General features: G+C 37.8%; 2 pseudogenes; one reads left to right on the forward strand and one right to left on the reverse strand.

The window, feature by feature from the left end:
* LOC138037088 (uncharacterized) overlaps positions 1-4,619 on the forward strand; it is a 5,471-nt pseudogene extending 852 nt beyond the window's left edge.
* A 653-nt stretch (positions 4,620-5,272) lies between these two features.
* LOC138037089 (uncharacterized) lies at positions 5,273-10,970 on the reverse strand (annotated as a pseudogene).
* Between the last annotated feature and the right edge of the window lie 1,530 nt (positions 10,971-12,500).

Consider the following 12,500-nt stretch of genomic DNA (forward strand, 5'->3'; position numbering starts at 1 on the left):
CAGATACAATCAATCATAATGTATCCATCCCTGTTTTGTCGTTGCTACTGCACACATTCACATGTGTAATTCTTTTGTTAAAGTCTTTACTGCATAACATTATGAAACTCATAAAAATAATTCATGATGGGAAAACAAGAGAAATGTTTTAATACCTGTAATCAATATGTATTACCGATTTCTTTTTATTGACATAAACATTTCTCTCGAGTTTCCCTGTGAAAATGTCGTGAATCACCACCATTTAAAGGATCCCTTCGAACCACAATACCTTGCGCTCCTCTGTTATTGTTTTGAAGCCGGCAGCGGGACTCACAAACGGCGTGACGTGAAGTAAAGGTCAAGAGATCTGCGACGACTGCGTTAAAATGGAAGAAATGGACCATGAAACAAGCGTGAATGTCGATACTGAAGGGTCATCAACACACGTAAATATATATGGATCGCCTGTGGCACCACACGGCCGAAGAAATGAGGAACCGTTCGCATTAACATCTCACTTTGTCCCTTTGCCTTTGGTGAATGAGAATCGAGTAAGCTCAGTACTACATTTTCCACGTGAACGTGTAACACAATAAATCATTTTCTTGAAAATCATAGATTTACAACAGCAAATATTTTTTCCTGTCACAGACCTGTTCCTGTAAGAATTCGTGTAGCCGTAAAAAGACGGCTAAAACTCCTGGCTGTCCATGTAAAACTGCCTTGATGAAATGCTCCAGCAGTTGCACGTGTGGAACTAAGACAACGGCGTGCAAGAACAAGACAGTCGAGGTTGTAGTGAATAGAAACCCCAGTGCTTTTTCTCGTCATCGAGAGCAAGTGGCTACCGCAGAAAGGGAAATACAAGTAAGTTTAATTCTAAAATATATGACCACGCAATCGTTGTGTTCGGTGTTTTGTCACATTTCCCAATGAATCAATCACACATATTCACATGTGAACTCGCCAATTAAATCAAATTTGTTTCAAAACACCCCTACATTTTTTTTTTCAATGAAAGCGTGCTATGGTCTTTCAAGTTGACTTTATCATTCTTTTCATCAGGACTTTATAAAAACTCTGGCCACGGATGAAAAAGACCAAATTCTTCTCAGACTTCTCAGCCAAGGTAGAGGCAGTCTGGATTATGCAAAGAACATTTAATCACGGTCCTGATCGAGATGATGTTCCTGAATGATGCGATTGTTCAGTTTGTAGACCAATGCCTTTAGATATGGAGAATGTTTGTTGTAGAAAGAGAACTTGTGTCACTTCGTACGCTATGTATCAAAACATCTGCCTTGACCGGGAAGTACTGACCTTAGCTATCCGGGCAAGGTTCGACATACTGGCTGAGAAACCTGATTATTCTACCAATTCCTTTAGAAAGGCAGCCTACAGACAATACTGTTTATGGAAATATGGGAAACTGGGAAAGGGAAACCGACGAGTTTTGCCTTCATGTGTTGTTCTCACAATAAGGAGATTCTATCCTGCTCCAGATGGCATTTATATGGGATACAGACAATCTTAGTTGCTGAATAAGCAGTTTTTTATTTATTGTTCATAATGAACTGTTGTAATTTTGCAAAGTTTTGTGCAAAGACTAACACACTTGTAAGCTAGAAGTAACTGTTATTCCTCTTGTTGACGTTCAAATGTCTGGTGACATTTTTTTTAAACTGTTGGTTTGTGAAAAGAACAGGTTTTCCCCTTTCTCTTGCCCGTTTATGAATGAGAGTTGTTACATGTAGGCAAAGGCCAACTATGTTGCATTATTTATAAGCTTATGACCATAACTTCAAGAACAAGACAGGTTTTTGATAAAATTTTCATTCTATTTATACCTATATTTATTAGCAAGTATGGGGTGCCAAGGTAAAAAACATTTTATCAGTTACTGTTTATAACTGATCATAATTTCAAGAACAAGACAGGTTTTTGACAAAAGATTCATTCTATTTATACCTACCTGTATATTTGTTAGCAAGTATGGGGTGCCAAGGGTAAAAAACATTTTATTAATTACAGTTACTGTTTACACATGGTAGTACGAAAAAAATGCCTGTTAGAAAATTTCTCAACCGTTTTTTAACTACTTGAAATAATTTTCAAAAGTTCATAAAGCAATGATGAAATCATCCTCTGAGTTCTTGAACATTAGAATAGACCATTTTACAGTTGTCTGCTCAGTGACCTGCCCCTTGAATGGCAGTGAGTTGTGTTAACCAAGTTCTTATGCTAATTTGCTGGCACTTGAATGAAAAAGCAGAAAGGTCTGTATCAGAGCAAGGTCAACTCCAGCCTGACTTGCATTCGAAGGCCAGGTAACTGAGCACACAACTGTAAAATGGGCTATTGTCATCGCATGGGTTTACTCAGATTTCTGTGATGTCTGCTGTTTGAACCTTGACAATCTTGCAGCAATCAAATATCCAGTAGTGGGTGACTCCTTCATAGCTATGGTTGGGGAAAGATGCTGTGGATCTGTTGGAGAGACAGTCACATGTCTTGCTGCAGTTTCCTGGTCCTCGGCTCTCTTAGACAGTATTTCTGCAATTAGTGCTGGCCAGTAGCTATGGGTCTTGTCCTCTTGCACCGCTTCCGCTCTCCAGTTTCCAGACCACTTTGAGTATAATTTTTTGAATTTCCCATCAATTGTCAACAATCATGAAAAAAGAGAAATCTAAGTGCAAACTGATGTAAAACGTGTGTACTCACAGTGTATTTGTGTCCTCGTCATTTCTGCCTGGAACCACAGGAGACACGTCAATTTCGATCCTTCCTCTTTTACTCAAAGGGGTAGATTGGAAGAGCTCACGTCTACCTAGACAGAAAGTCATTAGAATGAGCCGACCAAAAATCAAACTCCATGCTAAAAAGTGGAAAACACTTCTTGCTTACTGGATTTAGGAATATATAACACGGTTTGAAAAACCAAAACGAATCTACACTGGCCTTAAAGAGAAATAGATGAATAGAACTGAAACCTTACTTGAGCTGGGTCCGTTGTTGATAGAGGTTTCAGCTGGCGATAATTCTTGACAGGAACTGCTCCTAGCACGAAGCTCCTCGATGTTTTGATGAAGCAAAATCTCAGCAAATTGGCTGTTACTTAGCCCCTTGATATTTAACCTTTTTTTCCTTTCATTCCATAGGCGAGAAGTTGACTCTCGAAGGATAATTCTCTTTGTTCCTTCAGTTGCCTGTGGTCGTCCACGCTGAGGAACATGAAATGCAATCGAAGACCTCCAGTTTAACCGACAAATTTGCCTCCAAACAGGAGAAAAATGAGGAAATAACTAGTCAAGTATAAGGACTGATAATTTTAGAATGCGTTTGAGGAAGTTTAAGACCTCAGTGAGGCAGATGTACAAGGGTGAACGAGGATTTCTTTTCACTTTCCGAAATGTCCGATAACAGATGGCAGAGAAAATGGTGGATTTCACATTTCGCGCGCGCAAGGTATTATGGTTGTGAGGGATCCTTTAAATGCTGTCGTTTAATGAGTCATCCACAATATTTGAGTCAGAGCTGTTATTCATTCCCCAACTGAATTCCCAAAGTTAATGGACTGACTAACGTCTAAACGTTTGAATGCAGGTCAAATCTACATTCCTGATGAATGCATTAAATGCTGAATATTCAGAATCAGGATCCACAAAGAAACAACAAGAAACAGCTGTAATGGCTTATTTGAATCGCTATGTTGAAGAAGCTGAGGACACTCGTGAGTATCTTACATGTACATGTATATCAGGTAGTTTAATACAAAAGGTGCAATTATCACAAGGAGAATCGTGTTCCTTAATAGTGGTTTTTATGTGAACAATATTTCTTTCATGTCTGTGCACTCCAAAAAAATAATATTAGCCCAAAGTGAGTCAGGGTTTCCCACAAATGTTCGCTTTTAGTGAAACTGATTAAAAATGGACCTCACTTCTTTTACTTTGCTGCCAGTACAAGGCAGCATACCTTGTCATACCTTTAAAGGGGTAACATTTGAAGATTCGAACTGCTCATGGTGCTTCCACCTTGACTGCCACTAGAGTTGTCATGCTCCCTTTTAGGGACCTCTTAGTTTATGGATCTCAGATACGATAGGAACTGAATTGTTTACTTCAAAACAGTCAATGTCACGCCAGTGTTATGAATGGAATTCATACCTTCTAGGGGACCACACCCACTAAATGAGTATGTGGTAACGTTTGGGGGTGCTTTTGAAATTTTCTGACAAGTACCCCTATCATTTTGTGCTGCACTCGTGATCTAGAGAGTCAAAAGCGAATTATCGTAAACCAGTGCTGATAGATTTACAGCTAATTGTTAACATGTACTCATAGCTTTTTTTATTTTATCTTGTTGTACAGAGGACAAGGGCTTGACCGACGGCACTAGGAGTGTTAAAGATATTTTTTTAATTTCTTACTTGGAAAACCACGAGGCCACTTTTACCTGCAAAGAAGAACAGTTTTGGCATAACAGTAAAGTTCATTCATTGCAGCACGGACCACCAACTTTGTTTCCCGACAGTTTCTACTTGTGCCCTTTGGGTAGAGTTACCAGTGACTCACATGATGACATACAGTGATTTTAAATTCAACATGGAAACACCTTTGGAAGGGGTTAAACGATGATTTTTTTGGCCTCTGCATTTTCCTTTAGAATAATTATTTACATCTTGATTTACAATAAAAGGTTTTGAAGTGCACAGGTTCTCCTCTGACCTCATGAGCATTGGCAAAAGCTATTTCCAAAATAATTTTACACTATAAACGAGTGATGTTGTGTCAATAAAGTTCTTCTTAAACTTCTGTTACTTGTAAACAGTCTGTTGTTTGGATTACTTGTTTTTGTCATTTGAAATGGTTTACTTCAAATTTCGCAGTATACAATGTATCTCAGACATTTATCTGGAAATGAAAACAGCAAATTTGCTTGTACAAGACTGGGAGGGAGGATTGATGGCTATACATGTATGCCATTCTCACCCTCTGTGTGTGAGAAAATATATCTTATTGGGCTAATGGAAGTGTACGAAGCCTTCTATTCTTGCATCCAGCCTTTCTAATTTAATTAGTTCAATTTAATACTTCTATTGCGCATAAATCCATACAGAAATGATCAAATGCGCATTACAATGAAAAAAAAAATCCTAAAATACAAAAAAGTTAAAAATATTCTAGAAATACAAAGCTACAAATAAATACTAATTATATTAATGATATTATTGATCTGCACAGGAATCCTTAGCAATAATGTGTTGTCCCACATCATAGAAAGAGAGAATTTAGGGGTCACCTTTAGCAAACTTGGATAGCCTCTCAAAAGGAATTCCTGCCTCCATAATTAAGCTTTTTTTTTTTCAGCAGGTATTGAAAATACTCGCAAAAAACTGGGTTGGTGTCATCATCTTCACCATCGACTTGTTCAAACCTATTTTCCATTTCTATCATCTTGTGTGGGGATACTGAAACCAAGCAGTCGCTGTGTCCGAAATGCTTAGGCAGGAAGTACATCATGTCGACAACACCGTATACAGTGGCATGCTTTGACTTCCTGATCCGATAAATGTTCCAGTATTCCTTTACCTTATCGAGATCATTCTGAAGCAGATCAGCAAAACAAAGCAAATGGCCTATCTATGTAAATCACTGGTCAGATCAAGAATGTCCGATTCATGAAGGTTCTGAAAGAAGTCGATCCACCAACTTGAATGTTGTTTCCTGTAATGTGACCACTGACATTCAATTCGTTTATTCCTTGTGCTTGACACATATTTATGAGACTTTGATCCCGCCTAATCCATTCCTTCAGCCCTCAAATAACTCTGTGTTCCGGCAACCAGACTGTTTTCAGTGCATGGGACAGTGTGTACACGTACTGGGCATCCATGTGCTGCTTTGACATGCTTTACAAAGTAGCTTGCTACACACCGTAAATTTTTGTTGGATAATTGCACCTCAAGCCAGAGAATTCTTCGACTAAAGCAACAAATTAAAACCATTTGGTTGTTCCATTTAAGCCGTCTACACAGCCATGAATGGAAAAACCAAATGGTTTTAATTTGTCGTACCTGTCCATGTGCCAGCAGAAGTTGGGTCCAGGTGACACATTCATTCTGCGCTGAAGGCAACGACTCTTTCTATGTTCCACTCCTCTGGTGTCGACCTACCTTAACAATGACTCCACTAATTACCGAGGAACATTAATTCAATGTCGATGCAAGACATGCCATACACCCTTAACAAAACAAACTATACTTTAAGTATACACAGTATGTACCTGAAGTATACTACACTGGGTATACTACATGTATACTACATGTATACTACATGTATACTTTTAGTATACACTTGATGTATACTTTTTGCACTAGTAATTTGGAACAACTTGAAGTATACAAAAGGTATACCTCACAAAAAAAAGCAATAAATACACTAGCAGATTTTGTAACCAGAAAACACCACAAAAAGTATACATTTTGTATACATATACACAAAGTATACTTATTGTAGGACTGAGGCCTTCGTCAGTGTTGTTGCCATCAGGGTATACATTTTGTATACCTTTGTATAACATGGAGGAATACAATAGCAATAGCAAACACAAATGTCATTATAACTGACTGCTGACAGAAATTTATTTTCATTCTAAACTGAAACCATACTCTTAGTTTTAAAATTGTGTCAAATAAAAATAATGTAGCATTCAAGAATATCACAAAATTTTACTAATTATAACAATTCTATAAGTATTGCAGGACCCAAGGAAAAAAATACAATAGTGATCTTGTCAAAAAATTTTACAATAAATTAATGATTGTGAAAACACTTGAATCAGGGTCACGTTGCTGGCCAATCTCTTTTCAGTATCAAGTACATTGTATGACATTATTTTAAAAATGTAAAAAGGTCATTGGAAAGGAAGTGTCATGAGTTTCCAAACATCATAAAATAGAAACTTTGGTACATGTATGAATCAACTTAAGTGAGAGAACCCTACGACAAAACAGCAAAGAACATGAAAACCACAGTTAAGTGTAAACTTGTCACAAATGCTAATGCAGTGCTATCTAAAATAAAATTGTTTAAGCATACATGTATCTCATGACACTTGAATTGGACCTCTTACAAGAAAATTGACCAAGAAATCCTGGAGGCTATACACGCTAACAATGATCAATTTTGTACATTTTTCTTTCTTTTTTTAAAGATTGTAACAAAAAATTTTGTCATATGGATTGCTCCCTTCTGGCTTTGCGTGATTCCATCGCACTCAGCTTGTTCCGCAAAGCAATCTTTATTGCTGATGCTGATGGGCAACTCTTGGCCTTTTCTTTCATTACAAAGCCTGCAAAAAAGTCACAGACCAAATTAAATTGTGCATTAGAATAGTACTCATTGTAGTTCAAGACCAATCTCACTACACTACTGCAGTTAAAACCACACATTGAAGTTAAATGTTCTTCTTCAATAATTAAACTGGTTGCACTTTGTACTTTTTGTTGACAATTTCTAACCACTGGTACTTTCCACCTGAGGCAATGAAATGAAGAACGGGGGAGAACAGACAGACTGCTCTGTGTTTTGACAAAATGCAATTGAAAGAGAAAAGGGGAAGACACAGTTTAACTGTTCCAATGACTTGTTTGGATGTTATATTTTACATACCTATAATACTTTCAATAACGTCCTTGTTAGGATGTGGCTTCCCATTAGCTCCAGACAAGTTCATTCCCAATAACTCATCATTAGAATAAAAACAGTTCAGTAAGAAGGATGCTGCTGATTTAAATGACGGCTTGGCAACTGCTTGCTGAATTAGATTCTGAAAGATGTACACTTGTGAACCAGGGGTCAACTCCACCATCTGTGGACAAAGGAATGAATGAGTGCTAGAAAGTGGGGACTTTTGGCTATAAAATCTTGGCAGTATAAATTCTCTGCAGTATAACACATATAACCGCACACACTCAAAGCTGTTTTCCCAAAATAATGCTTATCGAGGATACGATGGTTTTTTCTATTTGGTTCTCTCATAAAACAGCATTTACATTCTGCACATGCGCTGTAGAGACCAGAGGCAGATTTGTGACTGAACAACGACAGAGCCCAAATAAAAAGGGATTTAAAGGTATCCACATAAAAAGATTATAAAACGGAAAATAGTTATAAAAGTTATTGACAGGAGGATTGTAAGACATGCACATTTCCTTTGGATCAAATGAACAGAATTACCTTAAATCTTTCTGCCACAACAGGGTTGATTTTCCCTGGTCTTGGAGGATCAGAACCTGTTATGCAAAAATGAATTAATTAAATTACAGAGTACCTGTGCATGAAAAAAAAAAAAAGAGTCTGCAAAATAATGTACATGTCTTTGAGAGGCAACTCAATATACTTAGAATGTGGAAACTAATCAACTACATGTATACACTGAATTCACAATTGGATGCCAACCTGGGTCGTGTTAGCAGCCAAGCATGACATTCAGGCATTGTATGAGAAAACTTTCATTATTTTTGAGGAGGGAAGGAGAAAATGAATGATTGACATGCGGAAAACTACATTCCTGGTTCTTCTTCAAGTGTTAGAAGGTCATCGGTTCTAAAAAATGATGAGCCACGGTTTTGGCTGAAATGTTGGAATGATTCTGCATAAGGTTTACGTACTAAAGGTCAACCTGTAAAGAGGCAAATTTAAAACTTTACTAAGCTTACATCGTTCGATCCGGCTTATGAAGTCATCTGTTTGAAGAAATACAAAAATGCCCTTGTTTTTCTTTTTGTTGCTCTTGCTTTTTTAAGAGTCGAAGAATACATCATTCAAGGGAAAGACAGTTTTCTTATCGATTCAGACCCGAAATTGTTGCACACAAAGCAAAAATTGGCCAAGCAGGGTGTGAGTTGCGAGCGTATCTTATCGCAAAATTGCAACTGGAGCTTTTCGTTCATTTCATTTCAAGCCCTTATCTGGTAACATAGTTGAAGGTCATGCAACGTTCAGTCCCATGGCAAAAAAATGAGATACAATAACTGTAATTACCTTGACCTTGGAATTGTTTAATTTGATTCTCCAAGTCCCTAACTCTTCTTTTCAATCTTGTACAAGACTCACAGGTTTCTTCTACTTCTTCTTCTTCATCATCACTATCTGGTGGTTCAAGTACTAAATTTCTTCTGGGGCACTTTCCACCCACTGTGGGTCTGGATCCTGGTTGTCTTGGTAGTGCAGTGCTTGATGGTGTATATATATCTGCATATAAATTTGTCTGCAATGATTCACCAACTGTTGATCCAGAAGGTGCTTCCAGTGATGGCTGCATTGGCATTGTAGGTAGTGGTTGTACTCCTCCTGGGCTGCTGCCCTGCAGTGATGCCAAGGTGTTTTGGAGCTGCTGAATTGTCAATTGTGGGCGTGGTGTAGCACTCTGTAATTCTTTTATTGTATTTTGTAGTTGCAGGGTAGGATTATGAGGTCTTGCTGGCATTCTTGGCATAGAAAGGCTATTGGCATCCTCACTGCTAGTAAGGTTAACACACTCCCTTACAACATCAGAAGTGAAGTTATCTCCACTTCCTCTACCACTTACAAGAGCAGTCATTTGCTCAAGTAATGTGTTATTCCGCTCTGTTAGGGCTCTTCTTTCTTTCTCTCTAAGTGCATTTGCTTTTTCTCTTTCAATACGCCTTCGTTCTTTCTCTGCTGCATCCTTGTCCCCTTCAGAGGTGCTTGCCTTCTTTTTAAGCGTTCTGTTTTCTTTACCATTCTTTTTAGTTGCTTCACCCCTTGTTTTTTCCCCAGTAGTCTTTTGTTTTTTGCTTGTTTGCTCATCCTCGTTTGCGGAAAAAAAACAAGGGATAACTTTCAGTCCATGTTTAAATCAAGTACAGTGGAATCCCATTAATCTGGCCACATTAAAAGGGATCTTTAACAACAAAATGACTGATTGAGCTTTTGTTCTGGCCAAAAGAAAATGGCTGCACTAAGATAGATGCTGCAAGGTGGGGTTCCATTGTAATAATGCCCTAACAAATGATGTTTGTATCAACACAATATATATATATATATATATATATTTTTTTTTTTTTTTTAACACACACGGGGCTTGAAAGCGCGACCAATACAGTTGCATTGAATTTGCAACTGAATTTTTTCCCTTTGCAACTAAGATACTGTATCTGGAGAAGTTGCAAATTTGTGACTTGTTTTCACCTTCGCTCTTTCGAGACAGAAGGGTTAGCAGTTGCCACTTTTGCTAAACTAAATAAGAAATGACATGCCATGACGTTTCTCACTGTATATTTTCTTTCAATCTGAAGATGGGAAGATGGCGTAATTATAGTGTAATTTAGCTGTGATGTTACATGCACAACTCCATTCCTTTGATATCATTTGCCATTTTTAGCAGTTTCTTTACACACAAGTATTTGCTTTGCTAAACCGCTGATAACACAATGCAGCGTGATGATTTTGTGACTAAAATTTGTGAAATTGCGACTCAATTTTTGTAAATTGTCATAAAATTGCTACTGGGTTTTTTTTAAAATTCAAGCCCTGTTACATGTACATCTTCAGTATCAAGTGTAAACCCTAGGCATCCTAACTAGCTGACAACCAATAGAACATCTGCTTTCAGTTTACATGTAATTTCAAATTATTAATACAGTTCAAGCTGTCTAAAGCAGCCACTATGGTGCTAAACAAACTGGCCATTGTAGACAGGTGTCATATGCATCCACACAAGATCAGGATGAGGTGGCTGGGGGGTTAACTGTACAGTGTAGTACAGTTAACAGAATGTGTTATATTGCAAATTCCAGTCATATACATGTACATGTACATAACAGCTTAGCTCTCACCATGATTTGTTTCATATCCTTCCAGTCTTTTGTTCTTTGTTCTTTTCCTTGATCCATCGCTCTCTTCATCCACCTGCACAGTTTGGCTTACTTCTTTTTCAACAGCAGCCTTTGCAGACTTCATGTTTTCTGTAAAAAATGTTATTTGATTATGTTAACACTTCCAAATTTGATCTTTGGAAACTCTACATGTAGTATGCTATTGCTGCCTGCAGTACGTGCTTTCAATGGGACACCTGATCCGCTGGAGCTCAAGCGAGTATTCTGTTGTGAATCACTGGCTACATTGCCAGCTGTTTTCAAAAAGTAGGTAATTGTTATGGCCTATATATAGCTGCCATAGTGCTCTCTGAGAGGTGCTGTACCAGCTTCAGTTTTATTTAAAGCACCATCAAACTTGTTGGTCTTGTGATGACCAAAGACACATCCTTAGGTCAAAAATACTTTGAGCCAGAACTTTCATTTAACAAATGTTTAACCCAGTGATCCATGAATGAAACATATGATAAATGTTATTATCATTATATCGAAATATGTGACTTCCAGTTGAAAACTGGCCCACAAGTGCTTCACTGGTTAGTGCTAAACAGTGATGTGGGTAAAATGCCCCAAATTATGTAACTATAACCAAGAACTGTGTGCGGTGTGAGTGCTAGTACAAACACACTATTGACGTGAACATGTTTTGTGACTTGTACATGTAACACACGTGATCAGAGTTGTTTTTGAAATAAACTAGTGGTAATTTTTATATTTTGTTTCTTTATTATGTGAAACAAGTAGAGTCCATGTTGCCATGCAATGCGACTGGTCAGTAATTGATTACTGATGACACCCAAATATGGTACGAACATCAGTGACACACTTGGCTATCACCTTGTGTGCCACTTTTTTGTTCTTACCGCATTTGGCTGTCACAGGGTTCGCACACTTTTTCAGACCAAAAATTCAAGGACTTTTCAAGGACCTCTTTTTAATTTACATGTACATGAGAGAATTTACCCATGGACATAGTCTGACAGTACAATTCTTGCTCATTTTCCATAACATACATGCATGAAAATAATGCAAAAGCACTGGTGACCATTCTCGACTTGACAGCTCGTCGCGTTTGAATGACATCACTTGAGTGGCTGGTAAACCGAGTGGCTGATTATGTTTACTGAAGTTTTCAAAGATTAAAAATGAGGGTCAGAAAAAAATTCAAGGACTTTCAAGGACCAGGAATGAGGAACAGAGATTTTGAAGGACTTTCAAGGCCTTGAAAATGTACTCTCAAAATTCAAGGGTTTTCAAGACACGAACGAACCCTGAATTGTCATCAATGATCTTTTACTGACCAGATGCGTGGCAACAGGGAATCGCTCCACGCATTTGTTTGCCTGGAATGCAAGTCAGTTCGATCGAAAGTTGTTTCGATCGAAGGTCAATTCGATCGAAGACAAGAGTCAGTTCGATCAAAGACTGTAACTATTGCTTAAGTGTATTGAACTTACTATTTATCAAATCTGTTTAAAAATATTTCTTGATACAGTTAACTTCGGAGTTGTGGAAAACACATTCTTGAACCTTGGTCTTCAAGGAACATGACCGCCAGCCGTCTGTTTCCACGGATTCTGTTTCAAACGCAAGTGTTTTCAACAGCGTTTAATCT

Source organism: Montipora capricornis, chromosome 2 (genome assembly GCF_036669925.1).
Source record: "Montipora capricornis isolate CH-2021 chromosome 2, ASM3666992v2, whole genome shotgun sequence".
Classification (NCBI taxonomy): Eukaryota; Metazoa; Cnidaria; class Anthozoa; order Scleractinia; family Acroporidae; genus Montipora; species Montipora capricornis.